Source organism: Anolis carolinensis, chromosome 4 (genome assembly GCF_035594765.1).
Source record: "Anolis carolinensis isolate JA03-04 chromosome 4, rAnoCar3.1.pri, whole genome shotgun sequence".
Lineage (NCBI taxonomy): Eukaryota > Metazoa > Chordata > Lepidosauria > Squamata > Dactyloidae > Anolis > Anolis carolinensis.
The window spans coordinates 71,863,638-71,887,688 of NC_085844.1; the positions used below are offsets into that span (position 1 = coordinate 71,863,638).

Below are 24,051 nucleotides of genomic sequence, written 5' to 3' on the forward strand. Positions count from 1 at the left end.
TAAAATTGATGATAGAAATTAATTATGCAATAGATGACTTTTTATAATTTGCTTACTAGACTGCAAATTACCCTTTGCCTTTTGGGTCTTAAAAGTTATAGTTAGAAATAAAAAAAACTTCTCTAAATTTTCTAGTGCACTGAAGAAAATGTCTAAATTCAAACTCTGGAACATACGTGAGTCAGAGATTGTAGACATAAGAAAAAATAAATATGCTTCTAAACACAATGGTATGTCTCCAGTGCTGAATGCCTGCGCATGAAACATCAGAATCTAACACAATGGGGACAATTTTCCCATTCTACTGTACCCCTATAATCAATAAAGTAAAAAAGTTAAAATCCATCTTAGGAAATCTTCAGACCTAATTTTAAGCAGTTTTTAATGACAGATTCAATGGTGTAGAGATGGAAGTAGGTTCCATATGTCTGAACATGTTGCTGTATTTATCCCAAAGCTTATTGTTTAGTGGGACTATAGTTCTGTTTATCACTATTGTTAGTTGAACCTCATGGATGTAAATGAGGTTAAGGGTTTGTTTACAACAGTTAGGTTAGTCCAGTGTAAAACTGGCATGAAGCGGCCTTGGATCCAAAACACACATTCTGAATTCGGTGCCATTGTACAGATGGGCTGGAACTGCATCAGCTCTGCTGGGATGTCATCTTATCCACTGTGTCACCACTGATGCTCCTAGCTGGGCATGGCCCTCTGTCTGACTGCCTGGCAACTGTCGTTGTACCTGCTGATGGCCAGCAAGAAAGAGGGGGCATGTGCCCCATTCTCACTTCAGCAGACATTACCACAATGGTGTGTAATGGTTTGACTGGAAATATATGTGTCAGCAGCTGATTGGCTAAGTGTGCCTGGAGCCAACATTCTGATTGGCTACTGTCTCTGGCTTGCTGCTGAGAGAAACGGTTTGAGCGGGCACTGTTACCTCAAAGGCTAAAGAGGTAACAGCTAGGGAATTAATGGTTGCCAACTCTCTGAAGCCTGATCATTTCTAAGGCAATGAGGCATATTTAAAGACTGTTTTAAAAGGAATGTCCCTCTGTTGTCTGTAAGACGCCAGAGAGACCACTGTATATATTGTTGCTCTGTTTGACCTATTGAACTGAAATAAAGTTATTGTTACTTATTTCACAAACCTGAGTGGCACTTTATTATACTGCAGGATAAACTTTGGTTCAGAAGCCGTGGTAAAGTTTCTATTTATTTACATCTACAACCACCAACAAATGGCACTCTGACAGAGCTTTGTGGCTGGGAGGGAATGGTGGCAGCAGTATCATGGGGATGAGTCATCCCTTTTCCTTGCACTAGTCAACACAAAGAAATGGTAATGGCAGCAGTGTCCATCAGGAAAGAGGTTTAGTCTGAATTGAACTCAGTTCAGCTGTCCTAAGTACCCTGAAGCTCCAAAATATTACAGAGTTTCAAGGAAACTTTCAAGTGTCCTCTAACTTTGTCTAAAGCCTGGGATCTTCACCAGAAGCTGTTGCACATCATGAAGGCTGCCAATTATATATTTTCTCTGAATATGGGATTTGGGGCAAGTGTGGACTAGCCCTAAAACATCTGACTTGTTTACAGTATTTTAGGCATCCTCACCTTCTATGGAGAACAAACAAGAATTTTCTGGGGGGGGGGGGGTTGCAAGCATATATATAGGGGGAAAACACAGGCTTTGCATAAAAACATTCCAAATATGAATATTTGCATTTCCACCCAAAATGATCAGATAGAAAGTGATGGTAAAACCTTTTACCTGAGTACCTGGAAAGTCACTGCAAGCCAGGAGAGCTAGTAATGGGCTGGTTATGTGTGCAATGTTATGCTATAATTCAAAAAATTCCGTCCTATGTCTCTCCAGTAAAAGGAAGATATCTGCTATCAGATTTACGGCTTCAGTTTCAGTTCTTGAAGATTTACTGCTAGGTGCTAACATGTGAGGAAATAGACTGTTCATTTTCTAAATTCACTGAACTGAGCAAACAGAACAATGTGTTCCAAAGTCTGTTACCAAGCCAGTAACACGGAGTCTGATTCAAAGGGATTGTATTACATAGTAATAAGAGCATGCATGACCCCAAACATTAAATGGCTTGTGTAAGCTGGAGTTATTGAAAAATAGGTTATGGAAAAACAATGATATATTTATTACCCCTTAACGGAATTAGATCTTGAATTATAAACATGTCCCATTTGCTAAATCAAACATTCTCAAACATTGTCCTTCTGAACAGAATGAAACAGAAAAGGAAAAACAAACCCCCAAATAGTTTGGCTTACACATGAGTGAGAAAGATAAAGCACAACTGCACATTCCAGTGTCTTACATAGGCTGCCCAAAAGGGGAAAAATAGAACTCCCTTTATTTATTTTATATTTTGGTTATAATTCTGCAGACTGCTTATGTCACAGATTTGGGTTGTGAGTACTTGGCCCTGTTTTATTGTTTTGATTTATGAAGCCTAGATTTCTCTGGAAAGCCAAAGCAAGCATTGCATGATCAAGTAAGGAGTTTTGTTACCAACCTCCAGCCAAACTATACTGAGAGACAGAGATGAAGAATATCTTCAGATTCCTTTTAAGATTCTACTAAACTTCATGTTCAGTCAAAAATATGTCATATGAAACTAGACAAATGCTTTCTTCCTATTACTTAGAAACACTTGACTAACTGAAAAACCAATAATATTACAATGCTGACAATAAATCAAGCATATGAACAATACCTTTGCTAATTTTTGTGAAGTTTCATGGCAACTTAAACCATCTCTCTCTTGCAAAGGAATCTTGTTGAACCTTAGAGACTGAAAGAAAATGAAGTTGTTAGCATAAGCTTTCTAGACTAAAACCATGTCTACATGGGCTAAAGGACTCTCCTTTCAACTGCTATGATGATTTTGCACAACATATGTTTGGATTCACAGTGGGAGCATTGCATCCAGCTGTGAATCTGAAGCAAGGAGAGACAGGATTTACTTTTCAGCTTCCAGGAACTTCAGAATGGTCCCAGTATGGTGGAAGTGGAGGGTAGAATTACCTTAGTGTAGCCACAGGACCTCGCATTGATGAAGTTTCACAATTCCCGTACTGTGGCGCAGGCTGCTAAGCAGCCAGCCAGGTGCAGCCAGCTGTAACAAATCACTCCGACCAAGAGGTCATGAGTTCGAGGCCAGCCCGGAGCCTATGTTTGTCTTGTCTTTGTTCTATGTTAAAGGCATTGAATGTTTGCCTTATATGTGTAATGTGATCCACCCTGAGTCCCCTTCGGGGTGAGAAGGGCGGAATATAAATACTGTAAATAAATAAATAAATAAATAAATAAATAAAAAAAATAATTCCACAACACCGATAAAAAGAGTCACTATGCTGGTGAGTTGCCCTTATCCCTAATTGTGCAAATGTGCAAATAGAGGCATCATGAAATAATGTCCTTAGTCCTTAGCTATGTGAATTCTTATTTTGGTGTGTCTCTACACTACAAATTTATAGTAGTTTGATATCACGTTCACTGCCATAACATAATCCTATGGAATTGTGGGATCTATGATTTGACGAGGTCCTTAAAATTCCCTAATAGAGAACTCATGTGGCTACATCTGAACTAGTGCTCTGTAGCAAAAGATTGTAGGGACCTCACCAAAGTACAAAACTTAGGATCCCATGGGATTGTGTAGGTAGCATCAAATAATAATAATAATAATAATAATAATAATAATAATAATAATAATAATAATATTTTATTAATATCCCACCACCATCTCCCAAAAGGGACTTGGGGCAGCTTACAATACGCAAGACACAGTAAAACAACAACGATGACAACTTACATAAAACAAATTACATAAAACAGTATATAAAATCTCTACTAATTAAATAAGATCAAACTAAATTAACTGTTGGAATTTAAGACACAACTGAAGTCCCATCTCTTCTGGCAGGCCTGTCAATTTTAACTTGTGAATTCTAACCTGCATTTTATCAGTAATTTTGAAATGTATTTTATCTGTGTGTATTTGTTATAAGTATTTAAAAGTGTTCTTTATTCTCATCTTGCACCCTGATATTATTATTATTATTATTATTATTATTATTATTATTATTATTATTATTATTATTTGAAACACAACAAGATGAGTCCACAGCAGACACTCTGCTGGCTGTTGAATTGGATCACACGTCAGACACTTCCCAAGTGTCTAGGACTGTGTGATGTATCGGTGAATAATGCGAGCAGATCCCAGTAAGGTGGCCTTCTGCAGCTGGCAGATGGTAATTTTGTCAGCGCCGATTGTGTTTAAGTGCAGGTCAAGGCCTTTAGACACTGCACCCAGTGTGCCGATCACCACTGGGATCACCTGGACTGGCTTGTGCCAGATTCTTTGTAGTTCAATCTTTAAATCCTCATATTGTGTCAACTTTTCCAGTTGTTTCTCCTCAATCCTGCCATCACCTGGGATTGCGACATCGACAATCCATACTTTGTCTTTTAACACGATCGTGAGGTCAGGACTATTGTGCTCCAAAACCCTGTCTGTCTGAATTCGGAAGTCCCAGAGTAGCTTGACATGCTCATTCTCTGTAACTTTTTTTGGCTTGTGATCCCACCAGTTCTTTGTCGCAGGCAGATGGTATTTGTGGCACAAGTTCCAATTAACCATTTGAGCAATCATTTGTTATGCCTCTGCTTGTAGTCTGTCTGTGTGATCTTCTTGCAGCAGCTGAGGACGTTATCTATTGTTTCATCTGCTTCCTTGCAGAGTCTACATTTGGGATCTGTTGTCAAGTTTTCAATTTTGGCTTTGATGGCATTGGTTCTAATGACTTGTTCTTGGGCTGCCAGAATCAGGCCCTCTGTCTCCATTTTCAAAATTCCATTTGTGAGCCATAGCCATGTTTTTTCTTTGTCAATTTGACTCTCGATTTTTCCTAGGAACTATTATTATTATTATTATGCTCTGCAGATACAATAATTTTTACAGGATTATAGCGCTATGATTTCACTTTTACAGCAATGGCAACAGATTGGCATTGAATGTTTGCCATTGTATGTTGGAATCTGTCCGGAGTCCCCTTGGGGAGATAGGGCGGAATATAAATAAAGTTGTTGTTGTTGTTGTTGTTGTTGTTATTATTATTATGACACAGTAAACAAGATAGATATGCTGGATTTCATATAACAAAATCACAAGTCAAACACTTCCCAAATGTCTAGGACTGTGTGATGTATTTTTGGATGATGTGTGCAGACCCCAGTCGGGGGGCCTTTTGCAGTTGTCAATGTCTATTGTTTCCAAATGCCGGCTGAGATCTTTTGGCATGGCACCCAGTGTACCGATCACCACCGGAACCACCTGCACTGGTTTCTGCCAGAGTCTTTGAAGTTCAATCTTGAGGTCCTGGTAGCGGCTGAGTTTTTCCTGTTGTTTTTCGTCAATGCGACTGTCACCTGGGATGGCGACATCAATGATCCAAACCTTTTTCTTTTCCACAACTGTGATGTCTGGTGTGTTGTGTTCCAGAACTTTGTCAGTCTGGATTCGGAAGTCCCACAGTATCTTTACGTGCTCATTTTTCCAATACTTTTGCAGGTTTGTGATCCCACCAATTCTTTGCTGCTGGGAGCTAGTACTTGAGTCATAAGTTCCAATGGATCATTTGGGCTACATAGTTGTGCCTCTGTTTGTAGTCTGTCTGTGCAATTTTCTTACAGCAGCTGAGGATATGATGATGATGATGATGATGATGATGATGATGATGATGATGATTGAATCCTGAAGTTTGTAGGTTGGTGAGGCACACTATTTGGGTGAGAATTTTAAACACCTTTCTGAAAACTTCCAGTCACAAGATTCCATAGGGTGTCGACATATCAGTTAAAATGCAGCCATAGTGTCACAAATATGACACATGAAAACACCCTTAAATAGAGGCATACCTCCAGGAAGAAGAGAGTACGAATGCTGAAAAGAAGTAAAAATCCCACTGCTTTCCACATACTGTTTTATATGGAAGCCAAATTTATGGAAATATTAGCAACAATTAAAACAGAAATTTAATGCATGTAACTAGAATGGGAAACTAGGAGTATGTTACCCTGTTGCTTCCTCAGTCTCCTACCCAGTGAATGGTAGATAATTCCAGAGCTTATATTTGTTCTCCTTTCTTATCATCTCTTATTTTTAAACCAGATCCAGACTGGGCAGTCATTTAATTAACAGATATTTTCTAAGGGGAGGATTCTTCCTTGTAATGGCTGGTGCTTCCCATGCCAGCCAACCAGTCAATTGGCAAATCCCAAATCTGGTCCTCCAGGTGTTTTGATCTTCAGTTCCTAGAAGTCTCAGCTGCTTTGACTAATGGTCAGAGATTCTGAGAGCTGGAGTTCAAAATACCTAGAGGATCCGAGTTTGAAAGTCACTTCAGTAGACTTTCTGCAGGTTGTAATTCAAATGTTAAAATTTATTTATTTATTTATTTACAGTATATTTCACCCTTCTCACCTTGAAAGGGACTCAGGGCGGATTCCTTTGCACATATAAGGCAAACATTCAATGCCATATCATAGAATAGAGAACAGAGACAGAGACAGACGCAGGCACGGGCTGGCCTCGAACTCATAACCTCTTGGTCAGAGTGATTTGTTGCAGCTGGCTGCTAACCAGCCTACGTCACAGCCCGAATAAAAGAGTTATCCAAGGTCCTGAAAGTTTTCCCGAAACAGGTGCCATGAATACCGTAGCTCTTTTAAAATTCAAATTCAACCTAGATTCATTGCCTGCTAACATGGAAGCCATTAGCAGTCTTGTGGGTCATCCTATAGACAAACTCATTGGATTGACTTTTCATCTCTCATAATTTCCCCCTTTTAAATCCACATTGAAAGCTGTGATATTTCAGTGAAGCAGTGATAAATTGAAGAGACATTCATTATCAGATGTAGACTGTGCAAAGGAATTATACAACTATCACTAGGTGGTAAAATGAATCATTCTCCCCTTTGCCATAATTCAGGGTATAAGAATATCTAAGCATTTGTACTTCATGCATATGAATCTGAAATCTGACCTTCACAGCACTTGAAGAAATGCTGTCAGAAATGAAATAATAGTGGCTCAGTAAGTAGTGTTTATTTCAGGATGGAGAGGAGATATTTTCTTTAATTGCTTTGTGACACAGTTCAGCTTCTGAGCACTGAGGTCTTCATATAAACCAAAACAGCTGCCTCGCAACCTTATTTCTGTGATCTGGTCCATGTTAGAATAGGTGCAATGCTCTTGTGATGTCCAGCCACATCACACTACATATTGAATAGTTGGAAAAGTGACACAGGAAAGAATGATCCTGTGACTTTGAATGGAGGAATAAATTCATCTTTAAAGATGAATTTACCTAACAAAAAGAAATATGAAAATAGTCCTTGTAGTACAATAGAGTCTCACTTATCCAAGCTAAACGGGCTGGCAGAACCTTGGATAAGCGAATATCTTGGATAATAAGGAGGGATTAAGGAAAAGCCTATTAAACATCAAATTAGGTTATGATTTTACAAATTAAGAACCAAAACCTCATGTTATACAACAAATTTGACAGAAAAAGTAGTTCAATACGCAGTATTGTTATTGTGTAATTACTATATTTACAAATTTAGCACAAAATATCACGATATATTGAAAACATTGACTACAAAAATGCATTGGATAATCCAGAAGCTTGGATAAGCAAGTCTTGGATAAGTGAGACTCTACTGTATCTTAGAGTCTGAGCACAAGCTTTCATAGATTAAACCTACATCTTCAGATGAATTCCAGACTAGAGCAGCTATGTCTTTGAATTCTGGAGCAAAGACAAAACAGAAATATACTGACTACTACTTTTATCCTAAAAAGCACAGAAGGAGGTCAATCCCATTGATTTTCTAAATGCAAGACTCTTTTCCTACACAGAAGGGCTGGCTTTACTATTAGATAGATATACCTTCAGTCACCCCAGTTTATAGGAAATAGTCCTGTTTAATCCTCTGTTGTCCTATGTTTTCAGCCACTTTAAAATGTCCCAGTTTCTTTCTCTTCCTCTCCTTTTCGTCTTTTGTCCTTGATTTATTTAAGTTTCTGGAAACCAAGTTCAGAGTGGAAAAGTAGCTTACATTCAGAGAGAGATTAGTGTTTTGGGCCCCAAAGTCCACTGATTTGAAACATTCTATAGAGATTCTGAGTGATGCAGTTTTAAAAAATCTATTTCTCATAAAGAGGAGTATGGGTAATGTTTTTTGTCTGAGATACAAAAATAATTTTCTTTGCTTTAGGCTGTCATGTATCATATTAAGGAAGGCTGTCATTTGCTGGTCCAACGGAGGCGGCAAAATATCTGGCTAATCCTGAACAGAGTTTGGAAATATGACTTTTTCAAACTACAGTAGAGTTTCACTTATCCAACACTCGCTTATCCAACATTCTGGATTATCCAACGCATTTTTGTAGTCAATGTTTTCAATATATCATGATATTTTGGTGCTAAATTCATAAATACAGTAATTGCTACATAGCATTACTGCGTATTGAACTACTTTTTCTGTCAAATTTGTTGTATAACATGATGTTTTGGTGCTTAATTTGTAAAATCATAACATAATTTGATGTTTAATAGGTTTTTCCTTAATCTCTCCTTATTATCCAACATATTCGCTTATCCAACGTTCTGCCGGCCCGTTTACGTTGGATAAGCGAGACTCTACTGTACATCTTTCTAAGAACTTGTATTTCCAAGCTCTGTACCGATCAGCACACAGAGTTGTCTTATACCAAATCTCAACATTGATCAATTGATTTCAATATTACAGTACCTACACTGACAAGTGACATATCTCTAAGCCTTTCAACAGAAGTTGAACTGGTGTAGAGATGCCACAGTTTAACTGTGTCTAAAATTTGTATTTTTACCAATGTGTGACTCTCATTTAAGGTCAATCACAAATCTTCTTGTATGATTGAGACTTTTGTAAATCCCTTTTTTTGTATCCCAGGATGCATTTTCAACATTAGAATCAGAGATTCTTTCCAGTGTTTTGGCCCTCTGTAACTTAGCAAAATAGAAACAAAAAAGCTGGTGTGTTATGTATCTACTATTTCTGATTTAAGGAATAGACAAGATCTAAGAACTCAATACCATTTCTATTGATGTGAACACATCTAAAAGTGCATAGGAGCCTCCGGTGGCCTAGGGGATAAAAGCCTTGTGACTTGAAGGTTGGGTTGCTGACCTGAAGGCTGCCAGGTTCGAATCCCACCCAGGGAGAGCGCAGATGAGCTCCCTCTATCAGCTCCAACTCCATGCGAGGACATGAGAGAAGCCTCCTACAAGGATGGTAAAACATCAAAACATCCGGGCGTCCCCTGGGCAACGTCCTTGCAGACGGCCAATTCTCTCACTCCAGAAGCAACTCTGGTTGCTCCTGACATTAAAAAAAATAATAATCTAAAAGTGTGGAGGCAAGTACTCAGCATTTCTACTTTTAATTGAAATGGGAAAGAATCACTTTTGAAATATTCCTTTAAACTAAAGAAGCCAAGAAAATGACTTCTGTATCAAACTGTTAGTAACATTAGCCAGTGTGTGTGCGTGCGTGCAAATTAGAATGCAAAACAAATATTATGCTTTCATCAAAGAAGAAGAGGCAAGCAAGTAGATTTTTTACAAAATGTAAACAGTGGAAATGATCAGTTTGCCTTCTTAGTTACATATAATTAGGCAAATATAGCCCTGCAAAATATATTTGTCACTGAGCTGACATAACCACAGAAATAGAGGCTGACATGTTTGCACAGCCATGTGCCTAATTTGTGATTCGATAGAAATTAAGACACAAAGGGTACTAATCACTCCCATGGTAATGGGACCACAAATTTGCTTTGGGGTTTAGTCTGAGCTTCAAAGGAATCATTAAAGGTGATGACCCTATTTTGGGAATAAACATTAGCATTCTTGGTAGCTTCTTTAAAGTGCAGATTAAAACCTGAAATGGATTGACCAACCCACTGATATGAAATATTTACCACTGTTTACACCATAGTAGAAACCCAATCTTGTGAGGCTCTCTTTCAGGGCTCAGATGTGCAGAATGTCTTGAACATTCAGTAGGAGAAGGAAATATAGTTTATGTCCCGGCACCATCCAACTACAGTCCCAGAAATAGCAGCAACACCAATTATAGACTTACTAGCATTGCCCGGCCATGCGTTGCTGTGGCTTATGGGAATCCGTTGTTGGCCAGGTGGAATAGCAGTGAATAGCCTTGCAGTCTCAAAGCCTGGTTGTTTTCTGGAGTAGCTGGAGCTCTTTGTTGTATGAACGTAGAGGCATGGATGAGGGGTTGTGCTGCCAAGTTTAGTGTTTCTGGGATGTGCAGTTTTGTTGTTTTGTCCTAGGCCGAAATTTCATTACCCTTTTATATATATAGATGTTGGCCTTTCAAAGATCCTGCTTGAAGGATGACTTGAAACAAAGCTGATCATTCCTGGCTATGAATTATCTCTCCCTCCTTCACTTCTGTGGTTTTTGTATAGGAAAACCTCCTTAGGGATGAGAGCCATCAACAGTATTGCCCATAGATTTAGTAACAATTTTGGGCTGAGGGCAGTACCAGTAATTTTGGGATTCAGCACTGGTCTAAGGGTGAGTCTAGACTGACCATTTAAGTTAGTCTGGTGTGACTGTGATGATGGCCAGGCACACCCCACTGAACCTGCTATGGCAGTGGTTCTCATCCTGTAGGTCCCCAGGTGTTTTGGCCTACAACTCCGAGAAATCCCAGCCAATTTACCATCTGTTAGGATTTCTGGGAGTTATCTAGGCACCCACTGGTTGAGAACCACTGTGCTATGGTGCCATGTTGGTATGCAGATGGCTTCAACCCAGCAGAGACTATATTTTCCTCCCTGGACCACCACTTTGTGATCTGTGTTCCTTACCAGCCCTAGAGCTCTGTGTCAGTACCTGCCATCATATGCTATGTCTATTATGTCATAATGTGGCACCTATACAATCAACAAGAAGACAATAGATCGAGAAAATGCTGTTTGCTGGGCAGAAGATTCTGCACAAATTTCACTGAAAATAAGTCTTGAACTCTGGGAAGAAGATACGGTTGCACACTCTATTCCTCAGGGTTACCACGTGTCTTCCTTATCTAGGATTCAAAGAGGGCAATGTAGTGTGGCTGTAGGTTTTTTGGACAATTGCCTTTCCTGTATCACCCAGAGGCGGTTCAACCACCAGGCCAACTAGGCAGTTGCCTGTGGCCATCTTGTTGGGGGCGCCATCGAGGCAACTCCTGTCTCCTGTGGCCTCCCTCTGCAAGGTATTGAACTGCTTTTTCTGTTGATTTGTTGTAAAACATGATGTTTTAGTGCTTAATTTGTAAAATCTTAATGTAATTTGATGTTTAATAGGCTTTTCATTAATCCCGCCTTATTATCAAACATTTTCACTTATCCAACGCTTTTATTTTTCAGTGTTTGGTTTGGGGGGGGGGGGGCGCCAAATTCTGTTCGCCTACACTTGAAAAATACCTAGGGCCAGCTCTGGTATCACCCATACTTTTATACTCCTTTGAGCCCATAGAACCCTCATAGAAACCAAGATCATTCCAAATAGCTCTTAGCCTTCTTCCCTTACCACCACTGATTTGCTCCTTTTTTCCCTTCTAAACTTCTTTCTTTCTTGTCTTTTGACTCATCAAGCAGAAGGTGCCTGCTTGTAGTTCTGTGTTCCATCGTTGGAAGAATCTAAAACATAATGTATATATGTCTCTCTCTAAAAAAAAGAATATGCAAAATGAATAATGAATAATGATGATTTTGAGTCACCAATATTATTGAAAAAAATACATTTAGTATAATTACACAAATAGAGCACCATGCAAGCCACAACATCACTTACAGCAGTTGATTGGGTTTCTATTGATTTAGCAACTAAACATCTTCATTCATAATGCAGAACTCAAGGGGACTGCAACAGATGGCAAATGATGTTTTACTTGTAGAGCAGCCAAGAGCCTGTAGCCTGTAAATTTCCATAATAAGCAAAACGGAATGGTTTTGTTTACCGATGCTTAGAGAGAGTCTAATTTTCAATGAAGGCCTAGGATGAGTGTATATATGGCCATGTCCTTAAAATGTAAATCTGTATTTATTTCATTCTAGCACATATCACAGAAAGAAATCAAAAATTCTCCAATCTCAGGTTGATTAATTCACATTTTGATTATTTATCACCCCCATTTAAAGAATTCCATCACATCCTGATACCACTCGGTAGCCGGCAGTGTTTTCAAATGACTTACTCCATACTGCTAGTAAGTGAAAACCATTAAAAAAAGAAAAATGTTAGCAGAAAGGCAAGCTGCCCCCTTTAAAGATTGAAATTTTCATGTTTTTTTTTGGGGGGGGGGTCAGAATCTTGATCACTCATTTCTGGCTGGGCACATAATAAAATAAAAAGTGTGTTTGGAAGGGTAGCCCAAATTGACCTCCTTTTTACAAATTGAAGTGAAATAGGATTAAAAGAAGCTTTGGGAATGGGGTATTGCTTAACCTGTCCTGCCATCTCTTTTTTGTCCATCAATGAATGACCATTGTAAGCTACTAGAGACCTAGGTCTCTTTCACACTACACAATTGCAGCACTTTGATCCTGCTTTAACTATCATGGTTTCATCCTATGGACTCCTAGAGTAGATAGTTTTTAAATAATTTAACATTTCTGCTTGAGAGCTATAGTAAAGGCAAAGTCTAGTTGTGTCCGATTCTGCGGGTTAGTGCTCATCTCCATTTCTAAGCTGAAGAGCCAGCGTTGTCTGTAGATGCCTCCAAGGTCATGTGGTCAGCATGACTGCATGGAGCACTGTCATCTTCCCTCCGGGGCGGTAACTATCAATCTACTCACATTTGCATGTTTTCAAACTGCTAGGTCAGCAGAAGCTGGGGCTAACAGTGGGAGCTCACCCCACCCCCCAGATTCGAACCACTGACCTTTTGGTCAGCAAGTTCAGAGCTCAAAGGTTTAACCGTGAGCTCCATTTGAGAGCTATAGTGCCTCAGAAAATGAAAGAAATCCTGGGTATGCGGCCATGGCTATTAGGTTTGTATCAAAGTGATGAAACTCTGTAGCATGAAATCTCTACAAACCAGTACAGTCATTGAAATCTTCAGATTAAGATAGCTAATATAACTTTGATGCCTAGATATTGTATTTGGATGCTTTTCAGTTACACTGATACAGCTTTCATTTGAAGATGAATTAGTTTGCTCTTATCAAAATTTGCTTGCTCTATCATAGGAATCTAGGAAACTGTGCTGAAATGGTAATGAATGTGCTAGCTAAAGGTTGGAAGAATCAAGGTTGGATCATTATTCCCCTGGTCTAATTGCTTTAGCATATTTTTGACCTAATCTACTTCAAAGAGTTGTAATGAAAATAATATAGCAGGCCATGTGGAATTTGAGCTCTTTGAAGGAAGGGAACAATGGTCAAATAATGTACAAAATTAAATATCTGATAATTCAAAGTCAGACCTATAACTTTCCTCAAGATTCTCCCCATTGTCCTTGTTCAGTTTTTATAAAATCAAAATATAATGGAATAATTGACATGAGTTAACTTTTCCTTTCATTATTCTTTAAAATTTGCATCCAATTGGCAGCTAGATTCAGTCATTTTTCTTACTGTTTGAATATTTTACCAGTGCTAATCTGTTTTTTAAAAAAGCCCTCACTTTTGACAAGCTCCATCAGACACATATATATTTCTCATTTTCTTTGTCAAACTTCCAGCTGTTCTCTGAAATATTGAGACACTACCTGATATATGACTGCGACATACTGTAATTTCATCAAGTTTTTAAAGGAACAAAAACCTTGTAGTTGGTGTGACAAACAACTGGAAGTCAGTACAAAAGAAATCAAGGGAAAGTAGGGTATATGAGAAAAGGAAAAATAAGTTAACAGAGGTTGTCTGATTTGACTTGAAAGAAAGATGAAAGAAAAGAAAATGTGAGGTTATTCTCTTTTATTTCAGCACAGTTTCAGGGTTGTGCTGTGTTGCATTGGAAGCTTGTTGCAAAGCTACACTTTAAAGCAAAGTTTACGGATCCATGTTTAATTATGTAGATACATCAGATGAACTGATCTGCTGCAGGTAATTTTTTGGATTATAGCTCCCAGAACAACAAGTTGGCTGGGTGAGTCTGAGACCTGCACATCTCCAAAAACTATTGTAACACTGTGAAAGAAAAAGTTCCCCAGCATCTTTATGTTGTGACTTGGTCTGAGAATAGGAGTGGAAGGAATCTCCAGAAATATTTTAATCCTAGATGAAAAAAACTGTTTTCTGAGTGTTCAAAAATATTGACAAGAAGAATCTTGGAGAGATGAGAGCCTTCATACTTTGCATATGTCTTCAAGTCTCCTGTTGAGTTATGATGCCTCTTAAATTTCAGGTGGTTTTCTTAAGCAAAGAATACTCTGAGGTTGTTTTGCTAATTTCTTTCTCTGAAAGGCCGCCCATGAGTCCCAGGCCTTACATCAAAGTACTATTCAAACCTGACCCTTAGCTTTCAAGAGGCAAAATTGGATGCCTTTAGGGTATACTTTTGGACTTACTGAATGCAGGATATATTCTGCATTGAAACAGGGCTTTTTGTGCAGAAATCATGCCCACTCTGCACAAAAAATGCTGTCATTCCCCGGCCAGATGTTGATTTTTCAATTCACTGATCTTGTAGCAGGTACGTAAGTGTCAAGAGTTTAGTTATTTAGGGTGTTTTCTGGAAGTTTAACACCCTATATTAGTCTGACTATAGGGGCTGAGCCTGACTGTATTCATATACTTTGATTCTGCTATGAGTCAACTGGTACTATTATCTCTGTATGCCTTTGTTGCCAATGTAATCAGTTTATTTGCCTGACTTGTCAAGAGTAATTAATGTACTAAATATTGAATCAATCATTCATGAATGCCTGAATGGATGCACACATTTATCCTGAGAGTAAATCAATTGTTTTTGTATATTATGAAATACAATACAGTACAAAGGGCAAATCATTTTGATTTGACATGAATCACTTAATAACAGGATTAACGTGACCCTTTGCTCACTAGGATTCAACCTCCAGCTTGTTTTCAAAACAAGTTTTAGATAATGGGACCAATGATATAATAATAAATGAATGAGTGACTTCATGTGGGGATACATAATGTTTTCATTCATATCACCCTGTAAACGATATGAAATACACAGCATATGCCTTATGTTTGTGTCTCATTTGTAAAGCCAATGTTGGATAAACAAGGATATTATCAGGCTGTCTTCAACCAGCAAGAAGGCCACAAGCAAAAAGAAGAACATCTAAATGCCTTCAAAATTATAATGATAAATTCAACACCATTACTGAATCATTACTGAGATTATTTTAAGTGGCAGAATTAGCATCTAACCAGGACAAAGCTGTCCTAAGACATTTTGAGACTTTGGAAAATGGTGCTCCCTCCCATCCATCATGCAGTACCCAACTGGCACAGGAATATTTCTGCAGTAATCACAATAAGACATTTTCATCCCCTATTTTTAAGCACAGTAGTCCAGCTTAGAGGATAGAGGGAAACTAAAGTAGAACATACACTTCTGTCCTCCACCAGTTCAGTACTGATCCTCAGTCCTCATACTGCTATTGTCCAGAATTTAGAAAAAAAAATTAAATGAATTTGCTCAAATGATAGTGTAGTACATTGGATTGTCCATGTGACTGATCTCCAAGGATAGTCTGATTAATGGAGCAATCATTCCTGCATTTTAAAAAAAGGTACTTTAAATTATTATAATTAATTAGGGGGGGGGGGTCGTGTGCCCCTTTATGTCAAATACAACAAGACAGGAGAGGCTTCAGAAGAAGACAGAGAAACATTGTACGAAGTGTGCTGCATATCTATGTGCCGGTTGGCTTGTTTTAATCTGTCTACTTCCCTGTGGGTTTTAAATGGGATTAAATAGTGAAGAAGACAAATTGTGAGCTCTCACCTGGGGTGGAAGAATCGAATGTGGAGTGGGTGTGTGAGTGATTTGCTTGTTCTGCTTTTAGACAGCCATGGCTTTTTCAGACTGTTTAACCCCTTTAAAGTGGGCAGTTCCAGAAACAACCAATAAAATGAAAGAGTGCAAAATTTCTTAATTGCATTATCCTTACAATGCAGACTTAAGGGATTTAAGTAAGCAAGTCTTAAGTCAGATGGTGTAAAGTATTATATACTTGTAAGATACCCGTGATTTAAACAGAAGATGTCACAGACTGAATTTGGTATTCTTGGCTACTTTATGAAAAATACATGCTTTACTACTTGACCTTTAAAGTCCATTCTTCTTGACAAAGAAGAAAGAAGACGCAGTAATTTGTGCAGCAAACTACTGTCCATTTGTTTGGAAGCCGACACCTGAGCATCAAGTGTAAGTGATGAGTCCAGAAGGACCCCCAAACTGCAGACCTGTGTCTTCAGAGGGAGTGCAACCATGTAGAGCACAGGTTGTCACCCTATATCCTGATCCGACATGCGACTGACCTGTAGGACCTCTGTCTTGTCGGGATTGAGCTTCAGTTTGTTCGCCCTTATCCAGCCCATCACAGCGGCCAGGCACCAGTCCAGTATACAGAGAGACCGAGAGAGAGAGATGCACACACACATACATACACACATACAGAGAAGTTTCATATAACGTTTACTATATAAACAAGGTTTGACATTTTTCCTATATACTTCTGACAAACTACACTTGATTCTTGTGTAGTTATCCTATAGCTGCTCCATGTGGTTCATCACAAACATCGTTGTCAACAGATTTTATTTTCTTAATTTGAAACTTATCCATTTTAGTGGTAATTAATTGCTACAACTTAATCAACAAATTGTGCAAATAATAAAAGTTAGAACAGTATACACTTGTACACACCAGCACTCCACCTTTGCAGTGATTAAACTTCTCTGGGTGCTTTTAAATAGAGGCTGGATAGCTATCCACAGGTGCTTTGATTGTGTCTTCCTGTGGCTGAATGGAGTTAGACTAGATGCCCTTTTGGAGGTCTTTTCAACCCTGGTGAAGTATAGACTGTCAGGGAGTCCAGTGGAGCTTCCTTCTCTGGAGGTTTTTGAACTGAGGTTGGCTAGCTTTCTGTGAGGAGGGTCTTGACTCTGTTCCTGTCTGACTGAAGGTTGGACTGAATGCCCTTTGGGGGTCTCTTCCAACTTTGCACTCCCCCTCCAGCCAGTGGCAGAAGGGAAGAGTCAAGCCCTCCCTTTCTCCCTTCCCCGGGGGAAGGGCTTTGCTCTCCTCCAGCTTAGCAAAGAGCTCTCCTTTTGGCTGCCAGAAGGATTGGCTCTCCCTTCTTTTCCCTCCTCCTTCTTCACCCCCCTGCCCTGGTTGGGATTGCTGCCATGGAGGCAAAGAGCTGAGGACAATAGGGAGGAGGAGGATGGCATGGCCTCGGGTTTGGCACTTCCAAGTGGCCACCACTATTTCTCCCATTGGTGCCTCCTCCACTTGCTCCACACTCCCTCCTCAGACAGCCTTTGTACATGGGGGCAGCAAGGGGGTTATTTTTCATGTAATACACCTGTAGGCTACAGCCGACACACTAGTGTGTTATGGCACACAGTTTGGAAAGTTCTATTCCAGAAGTTAAAACTTATTATGAAACCAGTTTCATTGATTTCAACGGAGCTTATAGAAATGGATATCTGTGTAAGAGTGAATGGGACTGTAGTCTGAAAAGAAAAATGAAACCGTGATATTTTCAATATTGCCACATTATAGAGAGCAAGCACATGGGTAGGCTTGAGAAGGATAGGTTTGCAGAAAACAAAACTGAATGGAAGCAGCAGATTGTCCTCTTCTGTGTGATGTGGTGCAAAAGAAAAAGTCACTTATGCTGTAAAGTACTTTACTAGTACATAAGTATTAGGTGAAGGCAGGGGTAAATTAATGGCTTGGCATGCTGATACAGAACTTAAATGTTGCACCAGGATTTCCCATAACAAAATGGAAGGCAGATCTATAATAGAAAATTACTTTTATTTTGAACATTCAATTATATTAAATGAGAAAGTAAAGATGCTGACCTTGTTTTCATTTTAAGAGTTACTGTACTATATGTTTGCTGAAAATTCACGTATACCATTCAAATAAACTTTTTAATTTTGTCAATATCTACATCCATTGGCTCCTTGGATAACTGAATTCTTTTAAAATAAACAGAAAAATGTTTTAACTAGCAGAGTATTGTTTAAAAGTTTATTGTTTGAAAAAGAAATTTAATGTATTTGTGAACAATACACAGGACTGATATCTGTTGATATTAAAACAATACCCTTGAAGTATTATATAACAAAAATGGAAATAGGATAGTAATTTTATTATGCTTAGATTATACTGCTTCCAGATGATGATGCTCAGGTCTCTCAACTAACCAAGAACAGGGAAGTCAAATCTATAACAAGCTGTTTATTGGTGTTTCGCACCCCAATTTATCTAACATGCCCACACAGGAGTACCTCAAAAAACTGCCCCACATTATCCATTTCATCAGATAAAATGCATCTGAGGAGATTCCTCTTTTTGTGTGATCTATCCAAGTAAGCAAGATCCTTTGTTTTCCATTTCCCTCTTCACTTTAGACCTATCCCTTTCCACATGAAAAAAGTCACAGCAAAGAGGGGCATGGGTAGATGTTCTGCTGTTTGTGAGCTAAAGAATCAATTTCCTACATACTGGCAGAGCCATGGAGTCAGAGAAAGTTTATTCTCTAAAAGAAGAGACTAGACTAAAGCAGTTATTTTAGTGCCTGGTGTCAAGATACAGAGCATGGGGACAGGGCTTAGAGTCTCTTCAGGGCTGCACTGCTCCTAGCACATCATTCTGAAATGTATGTTGACCCACCCACCTCTGCTGCAATGTGAGTTACACTGGTTGCTTTGGGGCCATTAGGAATTTTCTCCCCTGTTAAAGGTTTTACCCCTTATCCCACACAATTTGCAAAGGATTTGAATAATTGTCTATTGGGTGGTGTTTAAATAATCAACTATCGATGGGTAGTGGGGGAATTTGTACCTTAGCACCCATTTGGGTGAAAGCTAAGTTTCTGGAATGTCTCTTTTCTGTTCGCCTTCAATCCTGTGTCTCAGGACTGGGGAAGTAGGAAACCTTGGCCAAGCCTTCCAGATGTGGGTTGGCTAAGGGAACAACCCCTGTGTGGGTTCACCTCAGGGCTCAGGTGCCTTTGCTTAAGGAAGGTGGTGGAGGATTCTGATAAGATCTCCTGCCACAGTGTTTCTCACACCAGGTTGTCCCCCCTTTCATAGCATCCTCCAAGAAAGTTAATAAAAAGGTTCAGCTAATCAAGTGGCCCAGTTTTATATCCCAACTTTGTGTCTGGCTGATTATTTCTCGGATTGGTCATTAAATGGATGTGAATGACAACTGAATTGAATATCGCTGAATACATCCATACTATCATATTTCTGATTGATTGCCTTGCATAACTGTAAAAGCTGGGTAATGAAGAAAGCTGACAGGAGGAGAATCAGCTAATTTGAAATGTGGAGAGAGAGAAATGTTTTGAAGAATCCTTAAACTGCCAAAAAATGAATAAATGGTATGACAGCAAATGAATCCTGAAATCTCCCTAGAAACTGGCATGATGAAACTGAGGCCATGCACTTGGCCATATCATGAGCTGATTGGATTTATTAGAAAAGTTGATAGTGCATGTTAAAGTAGGAGGCAGTAAGAAAAGATGGAGACTGCATTACAGGTAGAGAGAATCAATCATGGAAGTGCAATATAACATTGCATAATTACTGTTCAGCTACAGAAGGATCGGAGCCCCGATGGCGAAGTGTGTTAAAGCACTGAGCTGCTGAACTTGCAGTCTGAAAAGTCACAGATTCAAATCCTGGGAGTGGAGTGAGCGCCCGCTATTAGCTCCAGCTTCTGCCAATCTAGCAGTTTGAAAACATGCCAATGTGAGTAGATCAATAGGTACCGCTCCGGCGAGAAGGTAATGGCGCTCCATGCAGTCATGCCGGCCACATGACCTTGGAGGTGTCTATGGACAATGGCTTAGAAATGGAGATGAGCACCAACCTTCAGAGTCGGACATGACTGGACTTAATGTCAGGGGAAACCTTTACCTTTACCTTACAGAAGAATCATCACTGGTTTTATAACAAATAAAGCAGAACACATTAAAGAGTGAGTAAACAGACTTTATGGACCTCATCATAAAGGCCAGGAGAAATGTCCCACTTTTTCTGGCTTCTGGCAAGGAAAGAGGGAGCAAGCAGGGCGAATCCGTCCATTGGATCCAGCGCAAACACGGGAAGCTTCCCATGTTGGGGTAAAATTGTCCAATGATGCTTTCATCCCGGTTGGGGGCATGGCCTATGCTGGAATAATATGATGTTGTGTGATGCCCGCCATCTGCCTCCGTCCCACAGATGGGGTGAAAGTGTCCTAGGATGCTGATTTCACTCCATCTGATGAGGTTGTATATCATCTTCATCTCTCACTGCTTTAAATCTCCAGATAGACCTAAGCAGCAATAAAACACAAAGCTTTGTTTTGTGTTTCAGCTTTTCTTTAAGAATTTTATTTAGCCATTCTGAGTATTATATTCTTAAACATAAATAGAATATAGGTATTGGACAAAAGTTAACCATAGAGTTGCACTGGAGGTCCAAATGTTTCTTAAGGAACCATTCTATCAGGGGGTTCTGTGCACTTAAAGTCAGGGCCCTTCTACACAGGCCAACATTATAAGAAGAATTGGGATTTTAAATCCCACTTCCTCTTGGGATGGATGACACACAACTTGCCAAAACCCAGGATTTTGCGGGGGGGGGGGGGGGAGGGAGCTAGATGCTCTCTTGTGCTGATCTGAGATCAGGATGGGTAGGCAAGGCCACTGCCAGTCTCCCCCTCCCTACCCTGCATTTCTTCTTCAGCTTACTGGGGGAAGACTCCGACAAGACTTGAAGCCTTTCTCTCTCCCTTGGAAGAGCTGAAAGAGGACTTTGAAAGGGGAGGCAGGGATTCCTCCACCACAGCCCTCTGTTGACTCTTCCAGGGAGAAGGGAAATGGGAAAAAACTCCAGGCCCCAAATGGAGTCTTTCTCCAGTGAACTAAAGGGGAAATGGGGGGGGGGGCAGGGAGGGGAGGCTGGCAATGCCATCCCTCATCTCCAGGCTGCCTGAGCCTGGGGAGGAGGAGTTGCCACAGAAGCAGGCACTGGGATCACAGAAGGTAATCTGAAGAGTCTGTTTCCATAGGCCCCATACCTCCAAAGATTTGGACCTTTACAGAAGGCCTGGATCTTTAGAGGTATTTTTTAAAAAAACTGGATTACACTGAGTAAATTCGGTTTACCCCAGTTTTAAGTGATTAACCTGAAATATCTAAAACTAATATAACACAGAAACCTATATATAGTGTAGAGAAAGGTTGTCCTGTTACACACAGTATATAATAGAAACGAAGTAGCAAACGTATAATCACCAAGGCACATATATAAACTATTTTACAGCATTATATAAACTATTTCACAGCATTATAGCAAACATAGCATTCATGTTTATATATTGCCAAAATAAAGGAGTTCATAAACTGAGGTTAAAACTCAGTATTCAGTGTTGTCTTGAAGCTTGGTAGAAAAAGCATCTCAATTGATGATCTTTCTAAATGAGGGTTGTACCCTTTAAACAAATTATCAAAGTCCCAAGCAAGAAAGAGTCTTCAGAATGTACATTCAAAGAAAGCAACAGCAAAAAACAACAACAAGGGTTCCCGGGGTATTTTATGTCCTTGTTTCAGGATGGGTGTCCCTTCTTCAGGTTTAGTTGCTTCTTGTATAGTCTTCTGAAGATTTTTACAAACTGTATTATAAGGAGACAATATAATAGATTTGCTGTTACCAGCACCCAGTAGCATAAAACAAAATTTAAGGATATTTGCAAAAAAACTCACTTTTCTAGGTAGTGGCTCTGCTGTAATTCCAGCTCAGGATAGCAACTTTTTCTTTTTCCAAGAGCGAGCAAATTGACTGATAAGGGCTACTCCCTTTTAAGGATTGTGAGCTAATTGCAAAGCTAATTCACAGGTAACAAGAGAGATCTAATTTATCATTCAGACCATGTGGATGCATAGTTTGTAATTTGGAAATCCAGAAAGCTTCTCTCTGGAGTAGAACCCATTTAACATCACCATGAGGTTTTATGGTGATCTTTTCTAAGGCACAGAAAGTAAAGCTGGTATATGAGTGGGCTTTCTCTAAAAAATGAGAGTAGAGGGTAGACTCTGATGATTTATTTTTGATGCGTGAGCGGTGTTCAAGTATTCTAATTTTTAACGATCTGGACGTCATGCCTACATATAGAAGTCCACAGGGACACTGTATAACATAAATGACCTGGTCAGTGATACATGTAGTAAAACTTCGTAGTTGTATATGGATTTTTAGAGTTGGATGTAAAAAATGTTTAGTTCTGAGAGACTGTGTGCAACATTGACAATGTCCACAGTTTGAGTGGCCTCTAAGGTTAGATTTCTTGATAGTAGAAGTTGTTAAATCAGAGCTTATTAGCATATCCTTAAGTTTTCTTGAGCGTTTACAGGGCCGGTTGGACATATGAGGCTGCTGAAGCGGCGGCCTCGGGCGCTGGCCGCTAGGGGCGCTGTCGAGGCGTCGACAGCAGCCCATAGCGCCACAGCAGAGATTGCCCAATTCTCCCTTCGTTCCTGGACGCGGCCGCAGCTCGCCCTGGCGACCTGCGGCCGCGTCCAGGAAGGGAGAATTGGGCGATCTCTGCTGTGTGCACGCACACAGCAGAGATCGCCCAAACCTCCCTTCGTTCCTGGACGCGGCCGCAGCTCGCCCTGGCGACCTGCGGCCGCGTCCAGGAAGGGAGAATTAGGCGATCTCTGCTGTGTGCGTGCACACAGGAAGGGAGAATTAGGCAATCTCTGCTGTGTGCAGGCACACAGCAGAGATCGCCCAAACCTCCCTTCGTTCCGGCCCCCACAGCAGTGGCTTCCTCCTCCTTCCTCGAAGAAGGTGCATGCCGCTGCTGTCCTTTCCCTGCACAAGCCTTTGCAGCCCTTTCTGACCTCTCCCGGCAAAAGCATTTGCAGCCATTCCTGGCTCCTCCCTTTCCCTGCATAAGCCTTTCCTGCCTCCTTCCTCGCCCTGTGCCTGCCTGGAGTTGGAGTTTTGCTTGTGTTTACAAAGGTATTATAATTATTATTTAATTTGTGGTGGACAAAGGCAGAAGAGGGCTGGACTAAATGGCCCAAGGGGTCTTTTCCAGCCCTTGATATTATTTTTATTGTTATTATTACTAACATTGAGGCTGGGTGACCATCTGCCAGGGGTGCTTTGCTTGTGGTGGACAAAGGCAGAAGAGGGCTGGACTAAATGGCCCAAGGGGTCTTTTCCAGCCCTTGATATTATTTTTATTGTTATTATTACTAACATTGAGGCTGGGTGACCATCTGCCAGGGGTGCTTTGCTTGTGGTGGACAAAGGCAGAAGAGGGCTGGACTAAATGGCCCAAGGGGTCTTTTCCAGCCCTTGATATTATTTTTATTGTTATTATTACTAACATTGAGGTTGGGTGGCCATCTGCCAGGGGTGCTTTGCTTGTGGTGGACAAAGGCAGAAGAGGGCTGGACTTAGTAGCCCAAGGGGTCTTTTCCAGCCCTTGATATTAGCAGCAGAGATCGCCCAATCCTCCCTTAGTTCCTGGACGTGGCCGCAGCTCGCCCTGGCGACCTGTGGCCACGTCCAGGAAGGGAGAATTGAGCAAGGAGGAGGCAAGTGGACAATATCAACAGAAAGGAGGAAACCATGAAAATGAACAAAATCTGGCAAACAGCATTTTAAAACTCTAAAATCAGGACAGTAAATAAAGAAACAAACTGTGAAAACGGGAATTCCAGACATG

The 24,051-nt window shown here is 40.1% G+C and overlaps 1 long non-coding RNA gene across 1 annotated transcript; it reads right to left on the minus strand.

Annotated features, from left to right (window-relative positions):
* Window positions 1-20,297: 20,297 nt before the first annotated feature.
* LOC134298952 (uncharacterized) lies at window positions 20,298-22,279 on the minus strand. The gene is made up of 2 exons (XR_010006085.1): window positions 22,076-22,279; window positions 20,298-20,643 (listed from the first exon to the last, which is right to left on the minus strand). It is a non-coding gene; the product is annotated as an uncharacterized LOC134298952 (long non-coding RNA).
* Window positions 22,280-24,051: the final 1,772 nt, after the last annotated feature.